The sequence below is a fragment of the Phyllostomus discolor genome, chromosome 9 (assembly GCF_004126475.2).
Source record: "Phyllostomus discolor isolate MPI-MPIP mPhyDis1 chromosome 9, mPhyDis1.pri.v3, whole genome shotgun sequence".
Lineage (NCBI taxonomy): Eukaryota > Metazoa > Chordata > Mammalia > Chiroptera > Phyllostomidae > Phyllostomus > Phyllostomus discolor.
The window spans coordinates 7,448,496-7,469,274 of record NC_040911.2 but is presented as its reverse complement, the minus strand read 5'-3'; positions in this window follow the sequence as shown (position 1 = coordinate 7,469,274).

Sequence of the window (20,779 nt, the reverse complement as noted above, 5' to 3'; positions counted from 1 at the left end):
TGTCAGATGCCTACTTTTCCTGAACATTGTACACATCACTGGGAGGGTAATTGTTAAAAAATGTACAATATACAACCTCAACTCCAGCCTTCTAGGACTCAAGAATTCATTTGTCATGAACACAAAATTATAAGCCATTAGGACAGAGGTCCCCAATCACTTGCCAAAAGAGAACTTACTTTTAATATCCTCGGCTGGGTATTTTCGCCTGGAAATGGGGGTTCAGGTGAAAACTGAACTGCTCATCAGGTTAGAAGCCCCCAAAATCTACAAGAAATCGACCATACAGATTTTCAAGGTCTATGGTCATCTACAACCAGAATAGTTTGAGGAATTCTGCCAAACCTTTAGAATCAAGCGACAATCTGGCAATCGGTGGGCCAGAGGTTCTGAAGTTGGTGCAGGCTGCCTTCCATTTGAGGTAGAGCAGAGCGCCCCCAGAGGCCAGCTGGAAAAACTGCACCACACCAGGGCCCACCGCTGCTGCTTTCTCGTCTCAAGGTGGTAACAGGTATGGTCAGAGGAGGACCATTGCCTGGCTGCGGGGTTCGTACCTCTCCTTTACAACCTAGCAGCGCGCTGCAAAGTGAGGGCATTGGTATTTACCAGTGCCTCCAGTGTGCAGGATCTGGGATCGAACGTGTGACCTCGTGGTGGCACTGTGAGTGGAAGTGGGATCTGGTTTGATTGACAGAACGTGTAGGTTCCTCTTATTTGCATCCCCAGGGACCTGCACTCCTGGCCTGGAAACCATTTGCACCAACATTGTCTCTAGAAATTCCACTAGGCTGACATTTCTCTGTATATATATATTTTCACGAATATTTTAATTGCAGCCACTAGCTCTTCCCGAGCTCCTTAACAGCTGTCAAAGATGAAACTTTTCATTTCATAAGAACCTGGGGTGGATTTAAACCATGCCACATTTCCTGCTTCCCAAATCATCCCATCACCCTCACATTAGCACATCTCTCCACGGCTAGGAGGAGGCAGACGGCCCACTAAGAATCCTCTGGATAATAATGTCAAGAAAGAAGACACCTCGACACTGAGCAGTGGCTGGCGCCCTCTCCCTCCCTGTGAGGAACTTGATTTCATAACAAGGAGAGAATGCTCTTGCCTTGGCGACAATGGTTTAAATAATGAATGTGTGTATTTTATTTGCCTTTATCTGTCAGGAGTCTCAGTTCCTATGGAAAGGAATATTTTCCCAGGCCTATCTTATGTGCTGAAACATGTCAAGAGATTCAGAGTTCTCCGACCTGGAAGGAAAGTGCCGAGGAGGCCCAGACTCGGGGCCAGGAGGCTGTCCCTCGCCCCTCCGTGCTGCGCATGCTCGAGCATCCTGCAAGCAGCTCCCGGAGGGGTTGCTGTTGGCCTGATGTCAGCTCTCCAGTGCAACAGATGCTCCTCCAAAGACGGGCGTGTGCAGGATTTGGATCCTTCCATTACGGTTTAGTTGTGTGTTCGGTATGAACACAGGTGTCCTTGTGGAGGCCAGCAGCAAACGAGATGGGGCTGGGCCAGACGCTGTCAGAGCCGACCTCCAGAGACAGACAGTCCATTCCGTGATGGAGTCCCGAACAGGCAACTTTATTGTTGTTATATCTGTCCTGACTCCATGGGCACAGGAGTTCACTAACCGAATCTTGCCTTGATGATTTTTTTGCTCAAAAGGGAGGGGGTGCTAGAGGATCTAATGAAGCTCCGGATCTTGAGCTTTCATTAATTGATACAATTCTCATTTCTATCGACCAACAACAAACAGTGATATGCCAAACGGTGCCGGAATAAACAGGAATCCAAATTTTCTAACATTTCCCTCTTCAGGAATTTATTTGGCTTTAACGTGAACTGAAATAGAATAGGACTATATGTATTTTGTGATGGGGGAGGCAAGTAAAAAATAAAAATGTTTTGACAGTGATGAAATTTGAAATTTACAAATTATTTCGTATGTAGTTTTCACTTTTCATGTTTGGAGCCCATGGATCTTTCCTCCCACGAAAAATACCCCCCCCCCCCCCCCAGGTATAGCCCCTGATCACAAGAAGGTTTGTGTGGGGACATGTCCTACCTAGACAAGAGGCCCAGAAGTTGGTAAGAGGGAGAGAGGGACAGGGCATTTTTGTGAAAGCAAAGTAAGTTTTCCTGTGAGTTGCCCCTTCGCAAAGCAGCTGGCACATCGTAGCAATGAAGGATGCGTCTTTTTCTGCAAGAACAGAGAAAGCGGGCTTCTGGTCAGGGCAGCTCTCTTCGTCCCTCTGGAAGATAGTGAAAAAGATCTCGTTCTTCAATAATTTAATCGTCGTCTCTTCTGGCAAGGGCAAAGTTCTTTGTAATCAGAGAAGCCCTTGGTAGCGTCTTTTGCTATTTCAGAGCATGAATGAATGGGGGCAGAATTTTGTCGTTGACCTTTTTCCATTTTCTTCAGACAATGGTAGTGATGGAGAGGAGATTAGAGAGGACAGAGAGAAGGTGAGAGCAAGTAGAGCCACATTCATTAAATAATGATAGCATTATTGAATACGCCACTGATTGAGCTTCTGTAACACACAAAAGATGTCATTCACAGCATCACACTTCTCAAAACGACACTGCTGGTATTTTGTCCTTATTTTACAGGTGAATAAGACTGGGTCCCGGAAAAGTGCAGACAAATGATCAGGGTAACACACCTGCAAGAGGCAGCTAGGATTTGAACAGAGGTCTGTTGGACCCCAAGGTAGTACCGTTTCTGTGGTTCTTTCCTGTTCTCATTGGTAACTCTTGGTTGCCCAGGGAAGCATCTCCAGCATCATATCCAAGTGGGACCAGGGCTTTGCTCTCACACGGTTTCACCCTTACCTCCTACGTTTGCTGGGTGTCGGTATCCAAGAGAGTGGCTCTTACCACAGAGCAGTGACTCGAGAAGAAAAAAGGAGTACGAAGCGGGAGAGGTAATGACAGACACCAGAAACGAAGAGTTGGGGAGTGTAGGGACGCTTGACCCACCACCAATAGCAGGTTTTCCGTGACACTTCTGAGACTAAAGTCCCTCCTAAGTGGCCCCTGTGTTAATACCAAAGGATCACAAGACAAGGAGTGATCTGCCCCATTCCAACCTTTTCTCGTGCACCGCCTTTTGCTACTTAATAGATGTGGTGTATTTTGTCCACGGAGAAAGAACAGAATCTAACAGTTGTGTTAGTAACTCCATTTCTTCCGAGGCATGTCTGCATCCAGTCTCTCGCAGTTTCTGTCCCGGTTTCCCACCCCAGGAACACTGAGAGACGGACTTGAAACCGTGCTCTGCGGGGAGGACTTCAGTCAGCCAAGAAAGACAAAGAAATCCACAGGTGGGCGCCTTACACAAAGGATTAGAGTCTCACTTATCTACTGGCCTGCTCAGACCCACCCATTCAGCTGTTCTGTGGTTCTGAATGAGGTCTCTGTGGGTGCTCCCAGGAGGTTCCTTGGGGTGTTGCGTGTGCTTTCGAACAGCTGGTTTCTTGAGGCCGACTCACTCAACAGGAGGAGGAAGAGAAGGCGGTGCAGAAAGCCATGGCCGAGGACGCGTCTTCTCCGCCTCTGTCAACACTGCGGATCCTTGTGTCCAGGAGAGGAGCAGGGGGAGCGAGTGTTAGGTTAATGGCCCAGAAAAGCTTGTGGAGGAGGCAGAAGGGGGAGAGGTGCCAAGGTGCAGATGTGAAGGGATGTTCTTCCACCTTAATCAGTGGAACATCACCAAGGGATCACGGCCAAAGGCAGCACCTCCAGTGTTTTCCCATTGTTGTTTACATTGGACCTACCTCAAAGACACCCACAGTCTAAATGCACCTGCTAAGCAAATGTGGCTCTAGGTCAAGCCTGCGAACTCATCATTCCAACCAGTTGGAGCTCAGCCACAAAGAAACTCTTACATAGTCACGGATGTTGACATAAAATAGATTAAGTTTGACATACAGATTCAGTGATGGGGCATCAGTTTGTAAATGTATATGCAGGTAGACAATGCGGAATTCACAAATATACACTCACATCCCACTGTTGATCTGTCCTTGAACAGAAAGATTCCTAAGCTTCGTTTCTGAAAATATAATCATTTAATTTAACACTTTATTTAAGACAAACACACCATTTTAAATCACACTATTCTAAATCGCTCCTTACTCCTACTTATTTTGGGGTTGGAAATTTGATTTACACTATCTATCATGAGCACTGAGTTTCAGAATACAGCAATGACTGGTGTAGGAAGCTCAATTATTTGATGTCAGATGCAAAAGGGCATGTTACAGGGATCATGGAAAGAGGGCGCATTTTACTTACAGATATTTAACTGCAATGTGTAGAGAACCATAAAGACAAAGAAGAGCTGCCTCCTACATGGACCAGAAAAAGAGCAAAGGACCAAAAAGATGAACCAGGGATTTAGAAAGTTCCAGAAGAGCATCACGGCACAGGTATGACCTGTTCTCTGTGCACACACATCCCTGGTGCTCCTCTTCTTGCAAAGACACCGGTTCTATTGGATTCAGTCTCCACGCTTATGACTTCAGTTACCCTCAATTGCCCCCTTAAATACCTTATCTCCACACTCAGTCACGTTGAGGTTAGGACTTCAATCTATGAATTTCAGGGGGAAACTATTCAGCCCATATCAAAGCAAAAAGAGTCTATGCCCAGTCTGGCTGGCAGGTGATGGTAGATATAACAATTTTAGGATTGACTATTTCCTGCGGGTATTGCTGTGATCTGCCTATGGAGCAGAAGCTGGAGGAGATGGCAGGAAGGACCAGGGCCATCTCAGCATTTGTTGCTGCTCCTCGGCTCAGCATGAACCGTATCTTCACATTCTTGCCTCTTATAATTCATTACTACATGCAAGAGTGAGTCAAACAGCCACAGACGATACTGGTAAATCAGCCCTTTGCTTTTATCAATAGTCTCTGACTGTCGGATGTCCGATTCCTCAGGTCCACACCACATGGCAGCAATGCCACATATAAGAAGGTAGATCGGACACACGTCAGATACGTGTCTGCAAGGTGTTACCCCTAAGAAAGGCTAATAGTGGGAACAGTCCGCAGGCTATTTTTAGACAGGCACGAGTAAACCCGCCACTTCTAAACGGCAACATTGTGAAATCGCCTGTTGTGAATTATAGTTCTCATTCAGTTGATAAATATATTCTCATACCATCGCCTATCAGGGCTTATTGAAACCCCCGTGCTATCTGGGGTAGCAGGTTAAATGCAGGCCTTGCAATGGGTACCGGCTGTAATCAGAAATCCTGGGACACAGTGTTCTGGTTTCCTGCTCCTGGCTGGCCTATTCTCCTCCTGGGAGAGGCAGGAGACCCATTGCCAACGACCTGTAGCCTAAGAATCAAGAGGGAGTATTTCACGTTTTCTGATGCATACTGACTCCTAAAGGGAATGTCATAAGGTATACCCAGATTGCTTTTCTCTGCATGCAACTTGCGAGAAAATACAAGAAAAAATTGCGTTACCTTTGTTCTGAAATTTAAACAAGGGTGTGAGTGTAGGAGTTTATTCTCCTTCGGAGAAGATTAGAATAGTGTTTTCTGTCCTATCCGGTCACTAACTCGGATGATTGCCGTGCAGTCTCTCTTGCTCTGCTTGCCATTTGTAGTCCTGATACGCCGGCACCTGCCCTACTCCAGGCTTCGGGAAATTGTTTCTAAATCTAATTTTAGCACATCCACTGCATAAATATCTGAGCCCATCTTTTGAAAAATGCAAGTGTCTTTAAAATACATGCAGGTAAATAGAGGAGGCAGAGGAAGTTAAGAATTTGTAGGCAGACACAGGAATATGAAAGTGAGGTAACAATTTGCATTGAGCAGCAAAGAACAAATTTGTTTCCCAACCACACCTCCTGTTCAGACTATCACCTTAAACACCCAAGTACATTCGGATGTTAATACAACATTTCCAGCTTTCCATTTTGAGAGAAAAATGTCTCTCAAAGATTATAAACGTGTCTAAAGATTATAAAGATAATCTTTATAAAAAGGATAGCAACAAAAACAAACTCTATTAAAATAACTGAAACTCAATTAAAATACATTGAATTAAATTTACTGAAATAAATTTACTGAAAATAAATGGAATTAAATTTATGGAAATAAATTTAATTCCATTTATTTTAAGCCAGTTCAACACATTTATTGAGCATCTACTATCTGACTTCTAGGGTTTACACTGAAGACTGGGGGTGTGAGGATTGACAAGACCGAACATGGCACTGACTGCTTGAGGTCTATGGCAGAGTGGGGAGCATAGACTTAGAACACATCATCCCGTTGTGACGAATGTTAAGTAGCAGTGAAGCTGTAGGAGCTACGAGAACATAGAACAGGGGAATTTAGCCTACTCCTGGGGTTAGGGAAGCCGTCCTGCTTCCATTCTTGGGACTTCCCCTGCTGGGATGTGGAATGTGCTATTCCAACCATATACCAGGGAACGGAGCTGAGCTTCCTATGTGCTCTTAAATCTTGCATATTTGGCAGAGTATTAACAAGCCTGTGTGTGGTTTGTTCCATTCATTTTGTGAATCCAACTGAAGAACACACACACACACACACACACACACACACAGAGCAATTCCCCTGTTTTTGTGGTACTTCTCCTCTTTAGCATAAGACAGTGGGATGGGTTAAAGATCTACCTCCGAATCCTTGGGTGAAATTGTAACAGAGTGAAGTGCTCTCCCTCTCAGACTCCATCTTGTTCAAGCCTGCATTGTCCCTATGTCCTTCCGGCTAGTAGCTTCAGCTCAGTCTTACCTACAGACATGCTAATCATGGGAATTCCTCCTGTGGCTTGAGTTTTACAAAAACAGCCCCTTCCCACAAAGTGCCTCCCTTGTGGAGATAAAGGAAGTATGTATTACTTAGCGAAGATTTGCAAGAACCTCATGTCCAGACTCACATCAACTAGCACAACATTCCTCAGGTCCCTGCTAGTGACCAGATACCTAGGGTGGTTAATCACCTCTTCACCCTGCCATTTCCCCTTCCCGTGACATAAAAGAAGCCTGAACTGTATACTTTGGTAAGATGGATTTGAGGATTGGGTCTCTCATCTTCTAGGTTGGTGCCTTCTCAATCCATAAACCTTTCTTTATTCCAATCCCTGATGTTTCGAGTTTTGGTCACTGGGCATACAGGCTTTGGACTTGTCATAGAATGTTTATCTAGGACTTCTCACCCTCCTTCTACAGCTAACGTACTCCCAGGCCCAACGAGAGCATGCAGTGTGAACCTCTTGCAGTACCTTCTCCCAAAGAAGATCCATTCAGGAAAGGCACCGATCTTCCATACTGGTACCAAGGCCTCCATGTATTTCCTGAGGCTATACCGGTCCAAGGAATAGTGGTAACAGGCCCCTTTCTGGTGGTCAGTTCTCTCCCTATACTCCAGACCAGAGAGTGCTTTCCATATTTTCAGTAAGAAACACACACAGAGAAGGGGTCTGATTTGCCCTAGATGATTTTCATGTCAGACAATGTTGCTTGTCAGTCCATGGAGCATCCTCTTTGGCCGAGATGCCATTTCTCACCCAGTTATTAGCCACTGTGATGAGGAAATCTTGGTAATATTTTGCCAAATGAGGCTGCTTAATTCTAGGAAGGAAATCCATGCACAGTGAACATGATGATTATCTTCATTATAAGACTAGAGGGGCAGAACTCCCCTCTCCTCCCCCTTCTGCATGTTCCTTCATTGTACTCGTCACTCCTTGGTCTCATATTACGTGCTTTGCCCCTTTTGTCTCTCTCATTCTCTAGATTAACTCCCAGGAGGCCAGGGAGTTTATTTTGTTTACTGTTGTGTTTCCAGGACCGAAAGAGCTCCCCCAGGTTAGTTGTCAATGAGTATTTTTTTCTGATGCGTAAACACTCAGACTGTGTACATTTTCTACAATATACAAAGGTTCCCAACATGCTAAACAAGATCTAATCCTTAGGATTAAAATATTCATTTTAAGGCAATGTGTAGATTTAACAGTAATTGGTTCTTTCTTCCCTTAACGTTTCACTGGATGTAGATATTAGTAAGGAACACTTTATGAGAGCTGTGAAGAGTGGTTTCACCCGATGAGATGAATTCAAGGAAGAATTCCAAGTTCTAAGCTACAAAGTCATTTCTTAGCAATTTTGCTCCACGGGCTTTTACTAGAGCCAGGACATGCTCCTGGCTCTGTTACAACACTGAAGGGACTCCTGAGGTGGATTAAACTTTCCCTACACTATGTCCTTCCTGGATCACTCCACTGGGTCAAATTCTTAAAACAAGGACATTTCAAAGAAAAAGACTGTTCTCACCTGGCTCACCATTTCTCTAACTTTCTGTACTGAAAAATAGAGTGAAAAAAATAGTGTTGTGGTAAACACTAATGAAGCACTCGTGTAAAAGGATGTGTTCAATGTAATTCCACATGTGTGGCATCTTCTTCTATCGTATTTTCATCTTTCTTATAGGAAAGAATGTCTCTAAAATTCCTTAGTTACTGCTACTTGCAAACACTGAACTTAATTTTTTAAACCCACCCAACCCCTTAAAGGCAACAGCTGGTAAGAAATTCACCTGTTTTGCCTTTGAGTCTTCCCAATGGTGCGCTTAGGCGGAGAAGGATCCTGACAGTTTCCCCTGGAGCTAAACGTGCGGCTTTGCTACAGCACACAGCAAAGCAGTTTCACAGGGGCTATGGCTCCGTGACTTCAGAAGAATTTGGAATCACCTAGAGGGCTTGTTAAACACAGATTGCTAGGCCTGATCTCCAGCTCTTCAATTCAATAGGTGTTAGGGCACGCAGCCAGCTCCTAAGTGATGCTAATGTTGCTGATTGAGAGCCACACTTTGGGAGCCACTGCTCTAAGCTACCTGGAAGGCCACATTTGCATTGCAACTCTTACAATTGGCAATAAATTCTCTTTTAATTTCCCTGTGTAGTCTCAGGGTTTCTCACCAAAAGCTCAGAAAGCTTTGCCAACGGAGGATTAAGAACAATGGTCAAATCTAACCAAAGAAAAAGTGTACTTTCTTGGTCTGATCACCTTTGCTTGGACTCTGAAACATAAGTCTACTCCCTTTATGAGTAAGCTACTATAAAAGGTGGCAATTTTTCCTACAAATCTCAACTATCCTGAACTCTTAAAATAGTGGCCTTAAAACTAGAGAATGTCACTTTTCCCTACTGTGCCTATTTTATGAGGTGGGGAATGGTAAGGAAATCTAGAATTTCAACCACACAAAGGAGCTACTAATTACTTTTGATTGCTCTGGGGGGGGGGTGCGAAGTCACCCACCATGACATTCTTCTTGAAGGGGAGTAGGCCAGGAAGGGGATTTGGGGGCCAATTGTATGATATAACAGATCTTTCGGGCTCACTTGGGTATGCTTACACAACGAGTCATAAAGAAGTGATTGAAAAGTGGGTCAGACTTCCACCTCTTTAACTACGATGCCATCCTGGTGTGTAATGCCTGGGAAGGAGCGTGGATAAGTGGGAACATAATCAGCCTTTGTGTGAGCTCCCTCTGAGCATACCAGGGAAGAAATTTAGGCCAGGCCTACCTGGGGGGAAATCAAGATTCCAATAAAACAACTCTTCTTCCAGGTATGTGAGTTAATTGCATTCTCTTTGCCAGGCAAGAGTAAAGTGAAGGTAGGAAATGGAATGGTGTTCAGTAGAATTTTAAGTACAGAGGCACCCTTTTTAATGCCAGTGGAAGTGACAGCAGGAGCACCTACTGTATTATATATAAGTGGGGTGACGGCAGACTCTTGCTTTTGTGTGCATAAGTTGCATTCAAGCAAGTTAGGCCTTTCTGTGTTAGAACTTTAGACCTAGAGAAGACTACTTAATCAACTGCATAATTCAGTCAACTGAATCAGCAACTAAGTGATTCATGAGGAAGGGAGGAGGGGAATGGTGCTTAAAGTTAATCCAGTTTCTAAACCAGTTCATCTAGATTTTTTTGTGTGGAAAATCAGTTAATCAATCAACCAGGTGGTTGCTTACCACCATGGCAGACTGTAGACTTTCATTGACTAATTGCAGCACCTATACCGGGCCATTCCCCACTGTAGAGACATTGCACATGCTGAATTCACATTGAGGCTAATGCGATCATTTTGGATTGCCTCGTTTTTAAAGTAAAAATGTCTTCACATTAGAAAACTGCTGTAGCAAAGCATTTCTATTGAAATAGCCCTGCTGTTCGTAGCCCAGAGGGGCAGTGTGAAGCACATGAAGGCATTAGAGTAACCATTAAAGATCAAGAGCTTTCCAATTTCCAAGTCACACTTAGTAGACAATAGGCTGAGATAAATGAAGTATGGCTTGGCAATTTCATATTCTGAATTAAAGGTTTTCAGGAAAACAAGGAGAAGAGACCTCCCCTATGAAAGACCCATGCTTTTGCCAATTCATTTGAGAAAGATGGTCATCAAAACTCCCCAGCAACTTCTTAAGTGTTTCCATGCCTTGAACAGTTAATAGAAAATGCTTTTGTGAAATTCCTCCCTCTGATAAAGAAGCCACGGTGCATTTGCAAGACCATTTTCCACATTCCCATCCCAAAGCTATTGTTCCAAAATAAGGTACATTGTGCCTCCCAGCAATGGGAATTCAATAAAGCTTCAATCAACTGAGATTGTGTTTCTTCTGTGCATAATTTCAGTAAAAAAGAAATTCATAAGAAAATAAGTGGTAAGAAAGGATCCCCCCTCAAAGACTAATGTTCAAGGTAGATCCTGAGGTCAAATAGACACAGACCAATCTTCTTTATCCCTTATAATTACAACTATAATACTGTACCATTACTCTGGAGGCTCCAAATGATGAGCAAAAGGCAGGGCAAGATGCTCACTCATCATAGAAAGATTCGATTATATTTGTGGGACAGCATCTTCTAAGGCAGAAAAAGAGATTAATGTGTTTTAGGAAGATTTCCAACAGCACGAGAGAAAGAGAAGAGGAATGGCAGTGTTATGGGAGGAAACAAAGGGTGGGGTGGGATCCAAGTCAGGATCCCAGGTTTTGGCACCATTGATGTTAACTTGGTTCTTCTTGCCAACACAGTAAAGATTTACAGATCAGCAAACCTATTAGTGTGCGAGCAGGGTTCATGAGTGATATGTTCTCATGAAAGAGAATGGGCCTTGCTGAGGTGAAGGGTAAAGGCATAGGTTCAGGGCAGGGCAAGGTAAGGGTGGCAAGAGGCAAGGTCAAAGGTGGCAAGAGCATCAGGTCCTTTGTTCAGAGGACTTACACAGTTGGCGGGATGGGGGTGAAGAAGTTCCAGTTTGATTGGCGGGTAAAGTTGGTGTCAGCTTTCCTGGGGCAGAGGGGCGTGACTGCCCAAACGTAGGTGTGTGTGGAGGTCTGTTAGCCCGTATCCATATTTTGCTCCAGACCCCATTTGCTCATCTTGTTATAAATCAGATACGTGACAGGAGGCGGTTAATTAAAGTTGGAACAGTTACCCAAAGTTATTTATGGGCTCTTACTGTAAGCATTAGGGACTCCCTCATAAAACAGATAGTGACCGGAAGTAGGCTATTAACCAAAGTTGTTTTATGGACTTCTCTCTTTGGGTACTGTGGAGCCCTTCCCATCTACCAGGCCTTGGGATGAATAAATACATAGTTTCAAAGGCTTTCTTTCCCAGAGAGAGGGCAAGATACATAGAATTTCAAGGACTCCCCTCCTCCATTGCTAACATAGTGTTTCATGTGATGTTGGAACATCTGGCAATATTATCTGACCAGGATCAGCACTGCTGAGTTAGTGGGTGGAGCACGTTTCCTTCTTTCTCCTTGTCTTGATTTGCTATCCATCCTACCAGAGTGGTAAAAGGCATTTCCTGGCAACCAGGATGCCAGATGCTGACCAGCCACAGCACTGCAGTCTCAGAGTTCTTCCCGTGCTATCTCCTGTCTTAGCAGGGTAATCTCATTGTCATGAAACAGTGAGCATAGTTCATTGCAAAGAACTCCAAAGCTCTCAGGAAACAGTTCCTTAATTATGTTGTATTTAAAATAAAAAAGGTTGGTAAGCATCAGTTAATTGGGGGTTCGGTCATCTTCAAGATTGCTCCCAGCTCTGGCTGGCATTTTCAGTTGGTGTTGCCCAACTTAGAAAGGCCTGTCCACTCTCACAGTGTGATTGGGAGGAGCTTGTTTCAAAATCTCTGGAAGTATTTTGAGTTCTTGACTAGGTTTCTTGTTTTTCCATTCAACAAGCTTTCCAGACAATGATATTTAAAAAATTCTCATCCTTGCCAACTTAGATCCAACTGACACTCATTGTACCATTACTATGTGTGTGCACCAAGAACATTCATACACTCCTAATTAACTTAATCCTCACAAAAATCATATAAGAAAATTATTAGCATTTCTATGTGAGAAAAATGAGCCTTTGTGAGTTAAATTATCTGCACTATACTACTTATAAAATAAATGCTGAAAAGAGGATTTGAAACAGGTTTTTAAAAATTTTAAGAATATATATAAATGACTACAGTCATTCTGCTGTGGTATCTGCTTCTTCCCCTCTGATACAGTACAGCGGAATTTGGGACCAAAAGCTCTTCTCCTGAAAAAGAGTCCCTTCCCTTCCTGTTGAGTCTTCCAGCCACTTCTCACCCTCAAAGGAAAAGGGCTTCTTTCTCATCAGTCTAGAGAGTCAGTGCCGAATAGCTCTTCCCTGTCTTCATAATCACATCCATCATGCACTACGTTTCCTATGATTCTTCTTACTTCTGTGGTCACTTCCAAAGCAAAATAGTCCTGTTTGAGCCCCCGGATGCCTGTTAAATGTGTGGCTGTCAGCACTCTGTTCATTGCTCTGATGAGAACTCAGGGCTAATCAGCTCTCTCAAAGAGCAGCCTTGGGAAACCCTTATGTTTCCTGTTCAGGGTATATTCTTACAGCTTGACCTGACATCAGTGAGAATCCATTGTAAGCTAGAATAGTCCCTGGAGCTGGTGATATGAAAATGAGTTAGACACTATTGCTAACTCCCATGAACTCATGGGAACACAAACTAATGACCAATAACCTCGACTTGTTAAGTCCTTAATACAGGCAGGTATGGAATGCTGTAAGAAGACCTATTATGATGTGATTCATCCTGGCTAGGGGATTTCAGAGAGGACTTTAGAGAAAAAGTGACAATTGGTTTGAGCCATGAAAGATTAGTCAGCTGTGCCACACAGAAAAAAAGGGACAGAGCTATGGAGGATCAAGAAATAATATCAACAAATTTGGGAGGCAGAAGAGGATGACTAGGGTGTTGTCTCTGGGTTGACTTGCAGCATCGACCACTTTCCTGTGTTTGGATCACAGTTCAAACCATCAAGTGATTCATTAGAGATGTGAAAATCCTCTCTTTGGCCTCTAGGGCACTTGTAAAAACAGTGTGCTTGGCATGGCCAAACATTCGACACCTGCATGTAGTCCGTGGTCGTGTGTGTCTTGTTGAATGGTTTATATGCAGCGTCACACGTGATGCCTGCCACAGAAAGGCACCAAATGAACCTTTATTAAAGTAACTACTATGCAAGTAAAGCTGAATAATGTAAAAGTACTGCTTCCATTGATTTTGAGTATGGAGATTATTCTGGTGTAAATGTGTGTGTGTGTGTGTGTGTGTGTGTGTGTGTGACTATATTTCCATAGCCATGTCTATGTCATGAGTTTTGAAGTTATTTTGTTTGGAAATTAAAGCTAAAGGTGAAGCCTGAGCCTCACTCCTCATGCTAACATGGTCTGTGTTGAACTTGCAGAATGACCTAAAAAGGGGGACTATTATACAACACGTTGACAACGTATATAAGTCACAGAGCATGGAGCTACATCTCAAGGTTACGATACCGAATATGGGAAAGAGAGACAAGCGCTGCTTATTCTTAAGCACTGTCATGGTGCACCCAGCGGGCAGCCGGCTGACGCGGTGCCTCTCCTTTGTCTCTGTCCCCCGGAAAGCTGTCTTCGTAATCTTAGGGGAACTCACTTTAGCTTAAGCTCTAGCACAAAGTTGCAGAAGCAGTTGTGGGCTGACCTGGCAGCTTTGATCTGGGCAGTGCTTTTTTCTAGGCAGCCCGAGCTCGTGGCATTTCAGGATGACCTATTGAGATGATGACTGATGGTCGGTCACTTTTGTAATGGAAACTGGGTCCCCTGTGCGCCAGGTTCCCACCATTAACATTTCCCAGCCCTCTGTGGGCTAGATTACTGATGCTTTTTGTGAGCTTTCTGACCCTGTCTTAAGCTTTACAATCCGTGGTGATGAATTTATTGAGTGATTGTGACTGTGTATGAATCCTGTAACAGAGATAAATGGGCATTAGATGTTGACAAAGCAGGGAAAAAAATATTGTTCTCGACACCTTTTGTTAGCAAATGCATGATTCACTATAACTCTTCTTCAGTGACTTATCTATAAATCTTTTCTCACTTAATAAAATGCACCCCCATCACTCCTCCCCAGCCGACACCATGATTTTACGATACATTATTAAAGCCCTGCCGTGCTCAAGATGCAGTGTGCTAGGGGCTTCAGCTCAGTACTATTTTACCTTCCGCCTCTAAAAAAAAATGCTCAGAGGGTCCCAAGGACACATTAGTTCCCCTTCTGCATTGTTTTGCACAACGGACTTGGTGAGCAACCAGAGCTTCCTAAAGCTTTGGAGAAGAACATATTTCCTTCACCAAGTTCTCATATATTTTCAACAAAGTTTGGGGAAAACTGTAAAAAAATGAACTGTAGGATTTGAGAAAGTGGGGAGTTATTTTTCTTGAAATTAAGTTCAGGAGGATCATTTAGGCAGGGTTCTGGGTCTAAAAAAGATTGAATGTTACTATTTTTCTGTAGCAATTTTGCCAGCTGGCTTTACGGTGCCATATTCTCTATTTTATTTTCTTTTTTATGCTCTAAAAATACATTACTTTTTTCTAATTTTTTTTCCTTCTAAAACCAAGACAAGAAAGCTTGTTGATAGAAATAATATCAAGTGAATTTGTCTACTGTACACCGACTGTCTTGGCTATAGTCAACAGAAACATGGCGGCCATTTTTCTTCAAGTTCATGGCCTAATTAACCTGGGGCCTTGGAGATGTGAAGAAGTAAAAATGTAAGGGAGAGTGACAACTCTCTGAGCACAACTAGAGATTTGGCCGACTTGGCCTGTGTTGGGTTAAGATAATCAGGAAAAAAAAAAACAAGGATTGAAAAAGAGTTTGAAGTCAGATAAGGTGAATCTCAAGGCTTTACTAACAATTGTGATTTTTTTCTATAAGCAGAAGATACTCTACATGTTTTTTACATCAGGTAGGTGACTTAATGAGAACTTGTCCCCCGGAAGATAAATTTGGCCATAATGAGTTGGATAGATCAGGGAGAAAATAAATTGAGAGGAGGGTTATCGCGCACGAGACTCTAGAAGTTCAGAGAAGTGGTAATAAGGACCTGACCCCAGAAAATAATGATTTCATTAGATAGAAGGAGGCAGGAACAGGAGACCTTCTGGTAAATTGGAGAGAATAATTCCAGGTAAGTTCAAAGCTGCCACAAAGAAAATAAGGAAGAAAATCAAACAGCTCTGCATGCAATGTAAACATGTCACTCACTCAAAGCCTCTTACGCCCGATATTACACGACAGTGTCCCCCGGGTCGTTTTTCCATTACAAGGAGTTGCAGGAGCTGATAAGCCTGTGACTAATTTAAAATGCAAGTGTTGCTCTGTCTTCCCCGACAGGTTGTGTTTCCATTTCCTTTAAGTAAACAGTATAAAGAATTACAGTCAAGCTCAATATCAGGAGCCTGATTCGCGGAAATAGGAAAGAGCCTGAGAAAGGTCTCTAGCTAAAAAAGCAAATGTGATCTTCAAATTCTCATTTGCCGTTGATGGTGGCACACTGCCGCTGTGGGTGAGACCTCGTCTCGGGGTCTGTGCCGCTCGTGGAGTGAGGTTTTCTGCTGTTGATGCCAGCGAGAGACAACAAAGGCGACAAAGCAGACATGTGTCCCCGAAGGGGCTCCCGGGTTAATAGATCAGGAAAAATTCATCTGGAGGAGATGTTTCACCAATCCTTGAGCATCAGCGCCACACGGGATTGCAGAGACCACCTGGTTAAGGGTGAGTCTCGGAGTCAGGCCAATTGGATACGAATTCCCAGCTCCCCATTCTATGAGATATGTGGCATTTTGTTTACTGGTTACCATTTCTGTGAGCCAGTTTCTCCATCTGAAAGTTGGACACATAGCTATGTCACTGAGTCACTGCAAGGACTGAAGAAGTTCATAAGTGGTATAGGGGAAGCCCTCAGCACACAACAGCGGTTATTGGAGATGTAACCAGGGGTGGGACTCAGGTCTGCTGGATGGAAGGGGACGGGGGATCCCACCACACTGCCACCCCATCTCCTGTGATACTCCCCCTCGAGACTAACTATTCCAGAAAAGCACCTCCAATTATGTTGACATCGCGTTCGACATCAGATTGTTCCCATCATGACTAAGAGCCCATTAAAGTGAACTCCACACAATCCATCACTTTAAAAAATATATTGAGTACCTACTCCATGAAAGGAACATGCTTTTTATGATAAATGAAATGCTGTCAATGAAAAGCTTAATTATTACCCGTTGCTCCACAAAATATTAATCATCGTTATTATTCCTAACCAGGATTAAGGGGCACTGTTCTGTAATAAAGTGCTCTGGGATTCGACGAGGGGAGACACCGGACCCTTAGGTGAGGGCCCAAGTCGGTGCTGTGAGGTCTCAGCGGCAATTTGAAGGGATGCATTCTGGTTGTTGAAGATAGGCCTGTAGAGCATGCAGTCTCTTCCACTATCTGAAACTGTTATTCGATTAAATAAAAGTATCAGTAATCTTTGGTGGAAAAACTATGATGTCCAAGCAAAATGAGAATTACGTGGTGAGAGAAGGAAAAGGAAGCAATATCAGGCAGGCAGCCACTCCGGGCCAGACCCCTGGTAGAGCTCATTGCGTTTCATCCTTAGCACGACTCCAGAGGGCACACATACTTTCTTTTATCCACATTTCATTAAGGAGGGAGCCACGGCTCTGATGTGAACTTGCGGGTCTCACAGATAATAAGTGCTGGGCCAGAATTAGAACTCACATTATTTGACTCAAAGCTTCATTGTTCGTCTGTCTTAGAAGCCGTTTTTGTTATAAAATAAAGCACAACGACAGAAAAGCACACATGAGAAAGTCATCGCTGAATGAATTTTTATCAGGCAAACAATGTTCTAAGTGCCATCCAGGTCAAGAACTAGCTTCGCCACCTGCTGTGGAAGTCACGCCTTCTCCCTCCAAATGTAAGGACTCCCTGACTTTCTTCACTGGTCACTTGCTTATGGGTCTCTTAGCCACTGTGCACCCCTATAGGATGGATCCATTAATCTCATCTTTTTACCGTTAATCTCATCTTTTTAAGCAATGTCTTTGATGTCTCATTTACTATACACAATCCCTTTTATTTTCCTTAGAATTTACTAGCTTAATCACTTAGGACATTTTTTGGTACAATTTTCAGCTGTTTGGATTAGATGCTTACATACTCATGGTGATATTTTCTCATTTCTTTTTTGCTTATTCCTTGAAGTAATTTTAAAAGTAGAAGCTTACTCACCTAGTGTTTGAAGACTACGTAAATGGTTCACATAGAAAAGGAGGAATAAATGCAGATTCTTTCCTTTTATTTATTGAGTTTTAAAATATATGTAGTATGTTTCAACCCACTGCAATTGTCATATTTCTTGACGCACAAATTTCTCAGTCCTTGACCTTAGGCCTTTTGATATGACACTAGAAGTTTTTGATAGCTTTCCAGCTTCCTGATCTGACAAAATGTTTCAGACTCTCCTTGCATATTTTTATATAAATACATGGAATCAGCCATATCTACAAGAAGCCTTCTCTCTTTTTATCAGAAATGATATTTTAAGGTCAAGATCTGGGCCTAGAGATGCTGTTTGCTACTGGGTTAATAATCGCTTCTGCCTTTTTTGCTGCACAAAGATAGAAGATGGTTAAAATACCGTGTGATTTAATACTGCTATTTCCAATTCAAACTTAAAGGATTTTAAGGATTTTATAGGATTTCTCCTATATTACATTTGTATTTTTTCCATAGTGAGAATCCTAATTTTTCAGGGCATGAGAGGTGAAGGATTAAAATGTGCCATCAATACCCATTTGCTTTTTCCCTCATTACTTGCACACAAGTTTCAAAATAATAATACTAATACAACATCAGCACTTACAACTACTCAAAACAGCTACACATTTTTTCATATGCAATTCTATTTCTCCTCCCCCGTCATATTTTAACAGTTGTACTGTACCTATACTATGGGTTAATATCATCACTATAATATACAATGCTTCACTTTTAACCCGCAATTTGTCTTACTTCTATAAGTAACTAGAGAAACCACAGTTCCTTACATTGATGTTTCTTTTGTCATTTTGGTTGTCTGAAGCTTGTTCTTTAGGACATTTCTTAGAAAGTGCTCTCGGGGAGAAATCCATCCTGAATTACTGCGTGTTGTATGTGCCCTTTAGAATTCAAGGTCAGTATTTTTGGGTAAACAATAAAAGCAGTTGTTTACACTTTCCTTTCTTGAGTATCTTAATTATTTTACTCCATTTCTTCTGCAATAACATGTTCCTATAAAAAAATCCACCGATGATATAATTATTTGTCCCTTACAAGTCATTGCTCTTTTTTCTAGATTCCAAAGAGATTTTTCAAGTTTTTAAAAATTTCACAAAGCTTTCTTAAATTATTGGGTTAGCCAAAAACTTTCTTTGTTTTTTTTTTCTGTAAGATGGCTCTAGTAGTGCTTAGTTGTCTTTAACTTCATTTGACACAATCTAGTTAAATTGTACTGTGACAGCTGTCATATCAGTGTGCATTAAGAAAAACACATCAAAATTGGTGAATTTTTTGTGTAGCCTTTTAAATACTAAAGATAGAAGAAAATTAACAGCATTTTCAACATGTTATGCTTTATTATTTCAAGAAAGGTAAAAACGCAACTGAAACACACAAGAAGATTTGTGCGGCGTGTGGAGAAGGTGCTGTGCCTGAATGAACGTGTCAAAAGTGGTTTACGAAATTTTGTGCTGGAGATTTCCCGCTGGACAATGCTCCAAGATCACACAGACCAGTTGAAGTTGGTGAGTGATCAAATCTAGACATTAATTGAGAACAATCAATGTTATACCACATGGGAGACAGCCGACATACTCAAAATATCCAAATCGATAAAGTTATTGGTGAAAATAAGAAATGTGTCTTTTATTTTACTGAAAAAAACCATATGGACTTTTTAGCCAACCTAATATTTTTTTCGGGCCTTGTATTATTGGTAGATGGGTGTTCTTTTGTCTGTCTCCAATTTTCATCTGTCTACACTCATGTTCATCTCTTTATTTTTAAAGGTTTCTTTTTTAATTCTTTATATCATAGTAAATTTTAAATGCATTTTTCATTCTTGTTTTCCTTCACGTTTAGTCTTCATTTCTAAAATTATTTTAGAATGATTTTCTAATTTCTAAGCATTGTTTTTAACTCTAATACATGTTGTCATCCATGTCATGTATTTTCTTAAATATTCTAAGCTCATTTTTTAATTAATGTGTTGCAGTTTGATCTGTTTTTGAGTAAGTCTTATTAGCATATTTTTATTATCTACAGGAAAATATTCTGCTACTTGGTCTCTATTTCTTTATGTTAATTAAGTTGGTGTGTCATTTTTACCTAAATAATTCCCCCTCCCTTTTTTTTTTTAATAGGACCATAGTTTTCCTTAACTTTTAGTGGGAAGCTAGGTTCAAAGTTCAGGTACTATTTCTCATTTTTCAGATATCTCTTTTCTGTTGTTATTAGCTAGATTAATAATATGCAGGTATCTCTTCTGATGGTTCCAGGCCCTGCTGAATTTTAGTTTTGACTTCCTTTTTCTTAACTTTTACTTTTCTTATCTTGCATCTATTTTGAACCCATTTCAAGCAGCTCCTCTTTACTGTAGGTTTCTGCCATGGAGGCAAAATGAAGACCACGTTACTGTGTATGTAACCAAACTGGAACATGGGAAATGCTTAGGAAGTGAGATCTCTGAGTAAAGTTAACCGGCGTCTCGATGCATCCTGGTCTTTCCTGCTGCAAACGTTCATGCTTCAGATGACCCACACACATTTTTACTGGGTGAGGCAAAAGCTTTTCCATGGGGGCACTTCAGTATAATGGAAATAGTGTGCATACTGAAACCGAGAAGACTGAAGTTCGTATCCTTATTCTATCTGTTCATGGCTACAAAAATGCAGGCAAGGTATTTATGCTTTAAAAGCATACATTTCCTTATTTGTGAAATATACATACCTATATCTGTTAATGCATAGCATATTTTGAATACATTTTAGTTTCCTTCTGCAAATCTTAGAATCTCCAAAACTATGTAAAGATAAATACCTTTAGGACGCTTCTTACTTATTTGCATATGCAATTAGACACAACTTACATAGGAACCCTGCTCAGATGTGTTAACAAATTGTCCACCTTCTCCTAAATAATATTTGCTTTTTTATAGAGTTATTTTTTTCTGGTATCAGTTTTGATTTGCTTCAACCTACTCAATTTAGGGAAATCGGGGGGTGGAGAAAGTAATGCAGAACATGGAAAGCTATTAAACACAACTTATAGAACTGTGTCTGTCCA